The sequence below is a fragment of the Mercenaria mercenaria genome, chromosome 2 (genome assembly GCF_021730395.1).
Source record: "Mercenaria mercenaria strain notata chromosome 2, MADL_Memer_1, whole genome shotgun sequence".
NCBI classification, from domain to species: domain Eukaryota; kingdom Metazoa; phylum Mollusca; class Bivalvia; order Venerida; family Veneridae; genus Mercenaria; species Mercenaria mercenaria.
The window spans coordinates 42,694,601-42,710,252 of record NC_069362.1 but is presented as its reverse complement, the minus strand read 5'-3'; the positions used below and the strand labels follow the sequence as shown (position 1 = coordinate 42,710,252).

At 32.6% G+C, this 15,652-nt stretch overlaps 1 protein-coding gene across 5 annotated transcripts in view; it reads right to left on the bottom strand.

Moving 5' to 3' along the window:
* The window catches only part of LOC123563813 (somatostatin receptor type 2-like), a 146,093-nt gene that overhangs the window by 40,014 nt on the left and 90,427 nt on the right, over positions 1 to 15,652 (bottom strand). For 2 of the 5 annotated variants that reach the window (XM_053536338.1, XM_053536345.1), the window contains exons 1-2: positions 9,668 to 10,051; positions 4,123 to 4,231 (exon numbers count right to left, since the gene is read on the bottom strand). The gene's annotated coding sequence lies outside the window, so the exon portion shown is untranslated. Of the gene's footprint in view, positions 1 to 4,122; positions 4,232 to 9,667; positions 10,052 to 15,652 lie in introns of those variants that run through there. The other 3 variants (XM_045356850.2, XM_045356851.2, XM_053536352.1) reach the window with 2 other exon arrangements.

Genomic DNA, 15,652 nt, shown 5'->3' with positions numbered 1-15,652 from the left:
AACAAAGTGCCACTATTGCCTAAGAAGAGATATTGCCATTTGTAAATAGCCTTCATCGGGGAACAACAAAATCATCAACTTTATAATTAGAGATAACAAAAAAAGAGCTTCTGCAATTAGTACTTATGTCTTTAAAAGCACCAGTGAGAGTATTCATTATTCAGACATCACAAAAAGTATTGAACAGACGATGCCTGGAAACATAACTATACGCGAACTTAATATGTTTTTGTAGCAGCTATTGATTATCTTATTTAATTTCATATCCTGTTGCATGGCGCAAGTTACCTTTATCTATTAACACTTTGGTCCAAACGTCGGTAAGATTAGGTTCATATCAACTTATCTTTTTCAGCAGCATTTTCATGGTTGCATTAACTCACATTCGCTTAAAGGTTAAAAGCCAATTGTATATAATTAATTTAGCGCAGTAACGAATTAAGAAAATGCAATATGTACATATTGAGATAAGCTGAGACAAGATAAATGTTGTTTTATGTAATTACTTTCCGTCTGGAGTTAAGTAAAAAAAACTTGTTGTTTGTAAACTTGCACTAAGAGAAAGAATGAATACTGTAAAGCTTGCCAAACAGGATATTTAAATCAATTGCCCGATAAATTTTGTACATATCATGTCTTACAAATTGTCAAAAAGAATGCCATCTTGAAGAATTTATTTCTAATTTGATACTTATACAGTTGCTTCTAAATAAGTTCTGAATGTTAAAACATATGTTTATAAAATTAGAATAAACTTCGAAAGTCATCCGAGAATGAAGAAGAAGCAAGCGATATGATTCATTTTCTTACGAAAAATAAAAGCTGATTCGTTTCTTTAAATTTAATCAATACATTGATGCCATTTTTGTATTATTTACATTCTAAACAATCAATTTTGAAAATGAGAGATACATGTACATACATTCTGGAACAGAACAAAATAAAACGTAACCAAGACATATTAACCCTTAACCTGCTGGCGGCAAATGATTCTGCCTTTGCGACCAGTGCAAACAAAGATCAGCCTGCACATCCGTGCAGTCTGATAATGGTCTGCACTGTTCTGCACTGTTCGCTATTCAATCAGTAATTTTTCAGTGAACACCCCTTTGAATAATAAGTGGTATGGCCCAAATTGAATGATGGACCGGTCCATTTTAGATATTTAGCAGGGCAAGGGTTAAAGAAGACCAGGTTTTATTTCATTCATGACAGGTAATGAAATGTACAACCGGTTGAATCGTAACTTTTTTATTCGGAAAGATTGAATGGATTTCATGATCCCCAAGCACTAGAGAATATAACAACACTGAACACAAAGTACGTGAAACCTATTTACGGCCGCATAGCAACACTAACACGAAGCCATTATCATACATGTCAATAAGACTGAACTAGAGTCTCATTTGATTAATGCCGACTTTCTTGCTATATTCATTCAGAGTAAACGAGCTAATAACATTCGGGAAATAGTAAAACAATAAGCTATTTACATTTCTATCAATTCTTTGACTCAGCAGAAGGAATAACTACATATATGCGCTTGCGTCTAACAGTACAAAAAGAATTATGCAAAATGTTTAATAACTCTTATCCCCTTATCGTTAGCTATTGTAGCATTTATATAAGTATCTTTAAGACGTTTCACAAAGCAAATTTGCAACAGGTAAAAGTTTCTTTATAAGCAACGTTTGTCAAAAAGTCACATAAATACAATTTGAAGAACCTAAGACATTTCAAAAGGCTGTGTTTCGGGCAGAAAAAAAGTCGTATTTTGCACAGGCATATGACACTAAAGGCCGGTGCATCGACTCTCATTATGAGGTTTCAGGGCGTAAGAAATGGAACAGCAGTCAGATAATAAAAGTTTACCCTTTTATACAATAGGCAACACTCATATCGTGGTTGCAAACTTATGTTCGACTTCCATTTATAAAAGCAGAACGCAATTATTCAGTTTTAATGTTTGTTTTCGCTAAAGTTGATTTCATTTTTCGAATCCTAACTGTATCATTATAGACTTTTACTCGTACATGCTAAAATTATCAATTACTTTAACATTTTAAGTGTTATTAACTTACAATAACTACTTTCCAGTTATTCTGAATAAAGAATAACATACATTTTGCTTCAATTAATAAGAACAAACCCTGCAAAGAATATTCGAGTAAAATATATAATTATGTAAGACGTACTATCATTATAATTCAGTACATCGAGGTGTCAGAGCAAAAGTAGTCTAACTGCATATAGATAAAGATGTACTTAGAACAGTTTTCCTCTCAGACATTTGTATGTCATGCGTTTGAATTATCTTAGGACTAGTGTCTTTAATTATATACACAATTGCCTGGAAACAGGAAATAGAATTATGCAAACTGAAAGGTTTCATCATGGAAGTTCATCCTATTGTCGACTTTGGTTTGCACACTGGCCTTCCAATCCTGAGGTCGGGGTTCGATCCCCGGCAGCTACTCGGGAATTTTCAGAAACGCTTTTCAGTGTTTCCCACCCAACTAGAGGTGTACTGGTCAGGAACCCAGGCAATCCTTGCGTGTATCAGTGCTATACACTGGGCACGTTAAAGAACCAGGTTGTCTATTTGAAACGAGCTAGGCTAAGTTAGCCGGATAAGCCTGTATCTGATTTCTGATCTCTCTGTCGTGGGGGCTTTGTCTCACTCTGTCCCTCTGGTCAGATCGCTCTGTGTCTGTACTAGTAGATGATGAATTATGCGCCCTGTGTGGCTGCATTTGAACTATGTAAAGCGCCTTTGGCGCTATATAAATCTGGTATAATTTAATGTACAACGCCGGTGAATATACTATGTTTAAAATTAGGCGTTTAATCAAATAAAGCAGTTTCAGTTTTTCAGTTTCTATTGTCACTGTATGCCACAATAAATCTTTAGTTTAGTCAATATAGGCTTCTGCAACATCTTGTTATAAGTTATTTGTTATATCTAAGATATTCAATGTGATAGTCTTAGTCTTGTAACAACAAGACATCCACAACCAGAGGGAATAACTCAAAAGAAACCAACCAGACTTTATATAAATATTGTGTAACACATGCAGTTCATTACCGTTAATATTCTAATAGCATAAATACATTTCATCGCAAAAAAAACATGAATCATTAGAATATTTTTTGCCTATAGCTGTTTCTCGGATATTTATAGAAAGACCCTTAGGCTAATATACCAATGTCATATTGGGAAAAAATGTTGTTCTTATTTTTATACCTATTATACATGTAGATATTTGGCTGCAGTTGTTATTTTCTAAACTGACTGTGCAAAACTGAAACAAAACCTCATCTCAACTGTAATTTGAAATTTTGCTAAGTTCTTCATCGTAATGTCCACAATCCATCGTAAATAGACGGGATCGCGCTCCACGATATTTTAACTATGAAAAATGATATTTTTTTGACAAATGAAATAAGTAAACCATTTTGCGTGATTATTTCCTTTCTGTTGCTCAAATTTGAAGTAAGTTGCAATGAAAGAGAAATACTACCAGAGTGAAAATGAAATCTAATGCATAGTACATTATACGTATAATAGGAATAGATGGATCTTTTACTCTTGGATATTGCCTTTAGAATGCGAGGAAATAGGAGTGTCATCTTGAAGAAGTATTTATTTGAAATCCAGTAATATTCGTCTGAGAAATTTGGTCTAAGCTTCCCCACTTTTCTCACACAATGACCCTTAGATATTGTCATAATCAGGAACATTATTTATTTATCAACGGAATTTGCATCAAAGTTTGTGCGTTCTTTTATTCATAAAGGCATCGACGGCTTACTTGGTTTTAGTAACTGATTAACTTACATTAACTTTACCGATAATGAGCGTTTAAAACTCCCTAACCAAGGAACATAGATGCATGTATATCGTTACCATTGAAGTGCATTTATATTTTATCTCGATTTGTATAACACAAAAGCTTTAAGAAGAATTCGTCCTTGTTTCAACAAATATATATTTAGGTGTATAATAAAGCTGTTAAACAAGTTGCATTTTCATTAATACCTTGATTCAAAACAACGAATAATAACCAGTACATTTATAACAGTTTGTATGGCAAATGAAATCAACTGCTTAAGAATAGTTACCGTAAGGTCTTGTAGCATCTAATGAAAACCGTCGCCTGTTTCAATTTGAAGAATATGATTTCAATTTAAACGTGCAGGACGGACCGCCTCTTGTCTTTTGTCTTGAAACCTGTAAATTGATACACAAGGTTTAACTATAAGTTTTGTGGTTATAACTGTAACATAGTGCAACCTGAGAAACTTAAGGCTTTTATTCAAGCTGCGTTTTGATGGAGGAAATGCTGTATTATGCCTGTCACAATAAAAACATGGACTCTGCCAAGAGTTTTATCATTTATTTTATCTATCGTGGACAGCCAAATGTAATACACTTTTTATCATATCTTAGGATTTTGTCTGATTCCTTCTTTATTTACCTATCATCAACACTTGAGACGATGTCAAGCTATTATACTACCCTAGCGCTAAATTAATTGCAAGTATCTACCTAATATAAAAATCACATGGCCGTTGAAAATAGATTAAGAAATATACTTATTGTCGACTTTCTTTCATTTTATCACCAGTATCTGCCTTAAATCTACGAGAGTAAAATAAACAGTTTCAAAATAAACAATGTATTATATTCGAATATCTTGATATAATAGAGGGGTTTCATTACTGTAAGGATTAATTGATAAAACTCGAGCATAAAAATGAGCGGGGACAATTTTGATGTCTGGTTTCGCTAGCATTGTGTTTTTACACAGGTTATGTGATTGTGTTTGCAAGGGTTGCGATTCGTTACTTTAATTAGCATGATAAATGTTTGATTTTCTGGCAACGTTTATGCCAAAAGATTGATTAAATTTTAAAAAATATCTATGACAAAAATCACACCAAATGATTTGACCTTTAAAACAGGTAGAGACCTAGCTTTAGGTAAATGTATGCTGCTATGTGTCAATTTGATAAAAGTCGCACTTCTATATGTTCGATTTTATGATAGAATAGCAATATACATTACGTTTTTCTCTTCCAACTGATAAAACTTCGTGATAAAATAGAAATACCGCCCTAATCGGATTGACATGTGTAGAATACTTTATTGATATTTATTTAAGAAATAATAAATATGTGCCTATATTTTATCAGTTAATAAAATATGGGCAGGAGTTCGGATGCGTAATAATTAAATCACGAGTGCGTAGCACGAGTGATTTAATATTCGCATCCGAACGACTGCCCATATTTTATTAACTGATAAAATTATTGGAACATATTTATTATTTCGATTCTAACCACGCAAATTCTTCGCATTTTACAGCACTACATTTTAGCGCGATATGTCATTCGGCTGGCCATATGCTATTATAAAAACCTCCCCACGAATGGAAAGCGTGCATCAAACTGAATTTTCCGATATTCAATAAGTTTTAATTAAATTATTAAGTAGTTATTGCCGAGAAAATGTTATTTTTAATAACATCTAAGGTCGGATATAGAAATCAGAGGTAAATACTTAATTCAGAGTTTATATATGCTGTTTCTTAAAATAGTACACGTCACCTACATGATGGCACTGAAACATACATGCTAGGACATTGCGGCGGCATATAAACACGTAAACACTTGAGTCTTGAAGATTGGAACATGAATTATGATTTATTTACTGTCAAAGTAGAACCTAGTTGACACCTGTGGTGCCTACAACGCAGAAATTGTAAACTACACACACGACCAGACATAGATGCACTGGTGTTGAAGTTGAAACTTACCGGGCTGAAACATTTTCTTACGGTAAAAATATAAACAAATAAATTCATCAGTTAGAAATAGTTTGTTTCAGAAAATTTGATGTACTTTTTATTACTACTAGCACTGAAAAAGTCGAGTAGCCTATTTAGTACGTATTAATATTATACTGTATATAATGGAAGTACAATCGTAGGGCGGAATGGAAGAGCTATATTTTATCGTAGATTCATGTATAGGCGATTTCGCTATATGTTTATATAGCAGCTGCTGCGGATCGTGTTAGAATAAAATATTAATCAAGATAAAAACGTCGCGTTTTGACCTCAATTAGTACAAATGAATCAATATTAAGACAGAGCATAAAAATAAAACTTCTAAAAGTGCATATGGAAATAAAATACACATGCCATCAATTTTGTCCAGAAGTCACAAATGTTATTGCCATAGTTTCGCACAATGTACATGCACTATTTAATATACTATAGAAAACACTACTTGTTTTTAAAAATCTGAAAATGTGTTGACATTCTGTTATCTCTCATTATGGAAGCTATTTATTATCTATTTATCAAATTCCATTAACGCTAATGACATATATACCTTGTTATATACAAACACATCCTTGCTTCCTCGAGTAAGATTTCAGAAAATGTCGGAAAGCTGACTAATATTTTGATACCACTTCTTATCCTAACAATATTGATATGGCTGTATCATTGAAAATCAGCTATAAGGTTAAAAGCCAATAATTGTGTTTAACTAATTCAGTACAGCAATTAATGAAATAAATACAATAATAAGGTTGTTAGACATACTGACGCTAAATATATTTGTTTAATAATGACATTGTCTGGTGTTAAGTTTAGAAGATAAGTTTATATTTAGAAACCGGCAATAAGACAGAGAGCCAATATTGTAGTAAGCAGAGAGCCAATATTGTAGTAAGCTCCCATGCGGGAAATTACCAAAAACATTAATTATTTCTTGCAGTTTTTTATCCTACACGTTGTCACTTTGGTGTGAAGTGAAGGAATAGACAGAATGCCACCTTAAAGATTGATATTAAATCTGATTTTAAAACAGAAGTTTCTTTTAAAGATTGAGATTTAAACAGAAGTTTTAGAAAATAGTGTTTGAGTGTCATAGGAAAAAAAGCAGCATCTTGAAAATCTGAATCATCTTCGAGTCAGAAAATGCATAAAATAATATGTTTCCAATTTTTATAAGACATTTATAAATGCCTTATTTGATTTGTTTCCTGAATTATCATATAATCATCAGCATTGTCATATATATTTATAAATCCCTAGAATCCAATTAATTTTTGTTGGATGGTGTCTTCAAATCAACATGTTCATAATATTATGAAAATGAGCTCTCTGTTATTTTGTTTTGTATTCTAGGCCATGATTAAATACCATGAATTAAAAGTTTTTTTCATAACAGTTTGAATGGAGGCTAAAATACAAAATTGACAAATATCATTTACCGCTAACCGTTAATTTCTGCGGGATCGCGCGTCTTCGCCCCTTGAAATGTATGGCTCAGATCGATGCAGGTTCTTGCATGTATTAGGTTACACTACGCAAACATATTGCATTATCTTTATAAACAACGTTAGACTAAATGCCTTGGCTATAATTGTTATTTAATATCTGATATTTCCCACTTGGTTAAAGCTGTGGCATATTTGTGTGGCAATATTATAAATAGAATATAGATATATATCAATAACAAAATTAGCCCCATAGCATGATTAATATTAATTACATCCATGTTTGAACAGAATTTATCACAAATATGCTCTGTTCCTAAAACGTATACGAAAAACCAACATGTAATTAACCTATTTTATTTACTGTGATTATGAATCATTTTGATTTTGCAAAAAAGAAACAACATATATTATTGGCATATTGCTTTAATAATGATGGTAGTATGAATTGTTGAAGCTTTCAAAACATTTTTATATGGAATAAAATACATTTTATTAATCGTACTTTAGAATATTTTATTTTGTCATGTACTTCTGTGCATGGCATTTAATCTTTAAACGAATCTAATATATACACCTGAAATACCATAGATAGAAAGTTAAACTGAATATTTATAGTTCTACCTAAAACATAATTTGGACAGGAATAAAATCCTTAAGATGTTTCTCTGATATTTTTTTTTCTCACTAAGACTATAATCTACTGAGTTCAGATGAAAATATAGATATAGCATATAGGGTTATATGGCTATAATTTGCATGTTTTTTATTCTAGAAACAAATTGATCACGTGATGAAGTATGTAGCTATTTAATCCTAATTCGTTTCCCGAAAAAAAATCTCTCTTTCTATAAGTTTGTCTGTGAAAGCAACCTGCGAATCAAAGTGAATAAATATGACTTCCTTTATTGTTACACAATATTTTAATATGTAACTTTGAGTATGGAACATGTTCTTTCTCAAAAATTTAATTTACCTAGTATGAAATCGTTTTTTACATCAAAATTAACTGCAGTACTTAGGCTATGAAACGTGGCTTCCTTGGTATATGACAATCATCCCCGATTGAAATCGTCATAGAATTTCATGATTAAGAAGATGTCAAATTTTATGATCACTTAGACTCCACATTTCTCACATGCAATAATAATTATTACCATAATTTAATCAATGACGTCCGTTTGCAAGTTTGCCCAGTTTACGTTATCGGCCAGTAAAGGTTATATACCAGTAAAAGAAATGTGTCTTTGTTTCATATAAAATTCAGCTATTGATACACCTTCTAGATTTTAACTCCGTCATAGACCTATTTTTCATACATTCGCTTAAAAAAGCAAAAAGAAAAAAATGTGCTGTATAGTATGCGGTGAAATGCAAGTCAACTGTCTGGTATTCATATTGCCGCATTTCAGACAGCAGTCCACATAATGAAAACCCCTACATTCGTTTTCAAGTCAACTCGAAACTTGCAAATATGCTAAAAATGAAAAATTAAGGATCTATTTATTAGGGATGTTTTTCGACTACACCACAGAAGCACACTTTTGACCACATAACTGCTATATAACGTGAAAGAAGTACCATAATGTAATAAAGTTTTGACGTCCATTTACAAAGCTGTCCAGTTTTCTTCATCGACCCTCAGTAATTTAATTGTTGCTTGCTTTACTTGTCTACATGTTTTGTTGTTCTTTGCTTTAGATTTGTTTATTTTTTAATGCAATGTATCATTATTGTTTTACTTTGAAATCAACAGACAGTATAACTTAGAATCATCGTGCATCATTTAAATAAAATCATAATAATAACATGCGAAAACTAAACATTGGCGAAAAGATTCTTTACACGTACAAAACGTGGTGCTTTCTGCAAAACGCACATCATTGCATGTAAAATATTCGGAAGAAAAACGCAGACATCTCTCAAAGTATCTGATGATTTCAGGGAAATGAAATTTAACATAACTTAAACACATAAGTACTGTCGTAACGGTTCATTGATTTTGAAAATAAGTTAGTATTCTCGCGTAAAAAGGAATGAATAACTCTTATACCCGCCTCCCTACAAAACAAGTACTAGTATCAATATATAATGAATGCGCTGTCTTAAATCCTATGTCAGAGGTTTAGCGACCGAATCCACATTTATCCCCTTCAATAAGTAAACTATCTTTAAAGAACTCCTTATGAAAGTCATCGCAGGTTGAACTTTCTTTATTAGTTGGTATATCTGAATCGACATTTGAACTTCTAAAAGGTATGTAAAATGCAACTGGAAGAAGTATTCACTCCCAATCCTTATATTTTATAACTTGTCTTCTTTATTTACACTCATATTTAAAGTCCAAACTACAATGTATCCATAAAGACTTACCCGATTTGCTTTTTATTATTATTAACTTCTCCTTCTTAGTTACAATATGTTACTCAGTTTCAGCATTTACAGTCACTATAAAATAATTGCACAAGCTTATATTAATCACACATCACAAATGTCACAGATGACGACTGATAATTATATTAATAATACAATAATACAATTTATAACTCATTACATTTTTTATTTATTCCTAAGTTTAATAAATATTCATCCTCAGTTATTTCTGTCTTATTTTCATTAGCTTTAGTAACTATTTTAAACTTTAGATCCCCGAACATTGCTTCTCTAAGAATGAACATGACCGTATCTCAGCCGCTTATTTAAATAGCCCGCAGCAGTTCTGTTCTAAACGAAAAATCCAATAGCTGTATCACGGCAGCGAGAAATGAAACTTTAACGGAAATCTTGTAGCTTCTAGTTATATGATGATCCTATATCTTAGATCATCACATAGACTCCTTATTTAGATAGCTAGTCCATTCGCTAGTTTGTGCTAATGACTGGTCCGTAATTCAACACTGAAATTTGTTGGGCTGAAGTCGAAATTTGAAGAAAAGATATGAAGAGAAATTTATTAATGAAACAGTTACTGAATGTTTTCCTCCATATTTTAAAACGTTTGACCTTCTGTCTTTCAGACCTCGGTCCGAAGTTCTGACTGTTGACCGACAAAACATTCAATAAATGTATATTGTAGCGATATCATATGCACGAAACTACAATGCCACGTGATCATGCATATTTAATAGGCCGCACCCGCCAAGCTCAATAGCCAGAGCGCAGTTCTATGGATCGCGGGGTTGTGTTTTCGATTCCCGGTTGATGCATATATTCTTCGTGACGTTTTGATAAACGATATAATGTGTCTTAAATCATTCGTCTTCCGACTCCGGTTAATGCGGAAAGGTTTAAAGTTACTTGTGCAGAAGAATTCAGTACTGGAATCAAAGCACACCTGTTGCGTTAAATTCGCTGAAATATTGTTAAAAATGTAGGCCCTAAACACAGAACAAGCAAACAAACAGTACATACGTAACAGATAGCATTCAAACACGATTCCGCTCGAGAGCACAAATTACTTCAGAAAACAGTTATCGTGTCGTTTGATGAATTGCTTCGGCATCATTCATGTAGTCACGCGATTTAACTCTCCGGTTCACCGCTCTATGGCAATTTATTTCAACTAAACGAAATTCATTATAATTATAATAGTATATTTTAAAAAAAAATAGTGGTCCTGACTTTTATAAATACATGTATATGACAATAAGGATGAAGTATGTATTTCGGGTATATCGTTTATTGGTATTGTAGTTTAGATTATATTGTCTACATAAAAACAACAAAAATAATTACAATATTAAAATATGCTTTTTAAAGTAATTTGTCCTTTTTTATATGATTTCTTCGCACGAAATGAATTTTTCTGGCGAAAATGCGTGTTAGATACTGTATTGCTGCAGCAATGTGACACAGTGATATTTTCCCTGTGATTGCCCTAAACGTTTTATTGATTTTAGAATGTAGTGGTGGATGCTGTAAACATAATAACGGTTTAAAACTGTTCTTTTGTTCAAGTGAAACAGCGGTATTAATTTTGATATTTAAATATTTAATCTCCTTTTCTTAGAATCCGATGTTGGTTACCTAACTGAACAAAATACAAGCAGCTAACGCCTGACGGCGTTTTGGCCGGGTTTTCCGAATTAGGTAATAATGTGGTAAAGTTCTAATAATGGCATACAATAAATAACCCCCAAATTAATGAGCAATATTGAAGGAAAAGGGGAGAAAAGAAATGGAAAAGTAGAAAATGAAATTAAAAAAAAAATAAATTGGTGTAAAAACATAAAAGTAAAATAAAAACATTTTCAATGTTTATATCCCTGTGACCTTGACTTTTAACCCTAAAATCAATGGGGGTCAAGTACACATCAAGACCAACATACCTATGAACTTTCAAGGTCCTAGGTGAAATACTTGTCCAGATACTGAACGGAAACCATTTTCAATGTTCAGGTCCCTGTGACCTTGACCTCCTTTGACCCAGTGATCCCGAAATCAGTAGAGGTCATTTTCACATCAAGACCAACCTATGAACATTTAAGGTCCTAGGTAAAATACTTGTCCAGATATTGAGTGAACAAAAAGGTTAACATGTTCAGGTCCCTGTGACCTTGACCTTTAACCCAGTGACCCTAAAATCTCTAGAATTCATGTACATATCAACACAAACATACCTAGGAAGTTCCAAGGTCCTAATTGAAATACTTGTTCAGATATCATGCAGAAACAAATGTTCAGATTCCTGTGACCTTGGCCTTTGATCCAGTATTCCTAAAATCAATAGGGATCATGTACACATCATGACCAACATACATGAGAAGTTTCAAGGTCATAGATGAAAGAATTGTCCAGATATTGAATGAACAAAAAGGTTAACATGAGACTCAATATTCCCCATCCATCCGCGCGGACAGACCTAATCTACAAGCCGGATTTTTCTTCGAAAACCCGGCAGATATATATACGAAATATTTGTCTGAAAATACTATTTTGATAGTTCAAGAAATCATATCTATTCAAATAATATTGCTTCCATCGGTTTTGTAAAATAGACAAATGGTACCCCTTAATTTAAACAATTAGAAAAAAAGCCAATATCTGTTTGTTGATAGATACCGTTGTGCACTTTGTGTTCATATCTATAGCTTTTCCTCTCATAATGATTTCAATAAGTTTACATTAAACAGAAAACATGACCTGGGGCCGTATTCATAAAGCATCTTAAGTATAAGTTTTGACTTAAGTTGAAGATTTAACTTAAGTTTGTGGTGATTTTAGCTTAAGTCTAAGTAAAAAAACTTAAGTCCTATTCATAAAACAGCTTAAACTTAAGATACGTTAGAAATGACTTAAGTCAGAAAACAAAATTGCGTCGTGGGCGCGATTAAAGTGTTGTTATTCAGATAAAAGCACTTTAAACCTAATTGTGCAAGTTGTATCTGTCTGAAATCAATGTTCTTTTTTTAATGTTTTCGTCCATTATAAAAGTAAAACAATACTTATTAAATTGTTTTATGAATAGCAAATATACTTACGTAAAATAAATTTCTAACCTAGGTAATACTTAAGAAAATAATCAGTTTCTTATACTAACTGTCTTATACTTAAGATGTTTTATGAATACGGCCCCTAGTGATTACACTTATTTGAAAGGAGAAACTCATTATTTATTTGTTGTTACTTGTTATTAATGAAAGCGTATCAGAATTCAAATAAACTGAACACTTTCGTCTCATTCCAGAGGAACAAGATAAGATGACCAAAAACATTGTGTCCGCACTGGGAAAATAATCAGTGCCATATGTTCTACAATAATTGTTAGGATGTATTTTATCTGAAATGATAGAGCCATCTACAATTACCCTTTACGTCATTGGAAATGCTTCTGGGTATCTTTAAAATTCAATATATCAACATTTTCTTTCCAATCGGAATTCACGTCGGCAAAGACATTTATCGCATGCTTTTTTCTCTATCTAAGTAACGAAACATTAAAGATTTCTTTTTATTGCTCGATTATATACCTCAGTACCAATTAACTTATTGCCCTGACATGTTATTAGATTTATAAATAAGTATTCAGTTATGCTACTGTAACTAATATAGTTCTTATCTTAATAACTCAGCTAATAAAAATATTTCGTTCTTTATGTCGACATCATCTTCGATATAAACCATTTGAGTATAATTTAAATGTTTTGTATTTGTTGCGTTTATCCTCACACTGACACAATTGTAAGTCCTCATGTGCCCTTCCATGTATTACTCCATCACGGGCGGGAAACTGGGTAGAACCTCCGACCTTCCGTTAACAAGTGGAATGTCTTCATTAAATGAAAGAATTCAACATTCTTAACGAGCTTTCGCTTATTGTAGAATTACGTCATAAGCATATCATCGACCCATTTATGTTTTCTCAGCTTTGCTGATCGTTTAATGAAATAGCTTGACAAACACCAGAGGTCATCCAATTGCATTAAATCACGTGTCTAATCGATATCAGACCAGTAATGTTTCCCATTGGGATTATACATTCGTATATGATTTATTCGATTTACAAGTAACCAGACTTTCCAAGTAAATTTATGATACATTTATTTAGCGTAAGTTGCTGGACTTTGTAATCATTACGGGCTCAGACATGTTGTCACATCACTGCAGTTTAAGGTCAAACTGTTGGAAAGTAATCGTCTAAAATACAAAGATCTCGATGATAAGATTTATGAAAAACATTTAGTATAGACATCGTCTGTGGTATTTCTTATTTTTATCCAGACAAGTATGAATCCTATTGCATTGTAATAATCGTCAAAGCATGTTACATTATGAACCTAGCCTAGACAAATCCTGTTGTAATAACTAATAATGAATATTAATTGTCAAAGAACTGCTTTGTTAACTTCATAAAGGAACGCAGGAACCCAAACAATAAATATTGAGTCTGAGGCACATAATTACATGGAATTTGAGAATACCTCGTGTCATTGGCACTCGGTTAGGTCCATGCCGGCCCGCCTAATATCGTTCAACCACTTAATCACGAAACTAATCTCCGCCTGGCGAAAATATATGTTCACAGCATTACCCAAGCCAGGTAAACACTACGGCTTCTGTCAATGAGTGATAATTACATTCTTTCTTTGAAACAACGAAGAAAAGTAGAAACTTAGTGACAGATTTGTTTTTCTAATCTAATTGTTGTCAAAGTCTAATTTTGTTCACGGCTTATCAATTGAATTATAGGGGAAAAAACATATGCCGTTGGCCCTAAAACGTCTCTAGTGTGATATATGCTTCCACTATAGAATAGACAAAATAGTGTCAAGCCTGCGATATATTAGCTACGCGACAAAAATACACTGACCTAGTTTTTTAATGTCAACACTATTGTATGTTGTATAATTATTTTTATATGGCTACAATTTAAACCATTCTTTTATATTATTTAGAGAGTTTTGAAGGTATATCCTTCATTTGAGTAAACAATTTTGTTCACAGTATATACCAATGTTCAAACAGAGCTCGAAAACGCGATTTCAATATCTACCACATGTTTTTTTTTCTTTCTTCTTCTTCTTGCTTTGCACGTGACACAAAAATCATATTCATGCAACAATATTTGACTTATCACAATTCGTCCTTCTGAACTAAGTAATTTTCAAGAACATAGTTTCATGCATAAAAACTTTATAGAGATGACGGCAAAATGACGTTAAGTCTTTGATCACTAAGTTTGACCTTGAACTTTAATGTAAGAGTATGGGTCTTAGATGCAACACGTCGTAATATTATTAACAACTGTGACATTTTGTGCGAAAGTATTTATAAATAGAGGGATGCATAAAAAGATATAGAGCGGACAAGAAAACTGATCTGAACTCTTTGACCTGTAAGTGTGACCTTGAACTTTACGGTAGCAGAGCTGTGTTTTTAGCTAAAAACCATACTTTTGTATAAGGACGAATGGACGCAATGACGCACAGGGGTAACTATATTCCATCAGTTTTTATGATTGGAGCAAGACATGTATCGACTGCACCCTGGGTAAAGGAATAGAGTTTAGTTTGAATACAGTTTTGATCATGTTGTGTAGTTATTTCATTGCATTACCAGAGTAGATAAGGAAGCGATAACAGGATAAATCGAAACACTTGCATCGTTTCTTTTCATAATGTCACTTCATCTTGAAGACAAAGTATCATAATACCTTATAAATCCTTGCAAGATATTAAGCAAACAAAAAAGGTAGGATAAATTACTATCAATTGCACGCGACGTCAAAGTCTCCTATGCTATTTTAGTTCAACATCTTATTATAATAAGCTACTTGTGGCCTGCATCCTCAAAATCCGATCGCTAAGGTACGTACTCTCAGTATGTGATTTCGGCATTCCCAAGTTGATATGTAAAGCA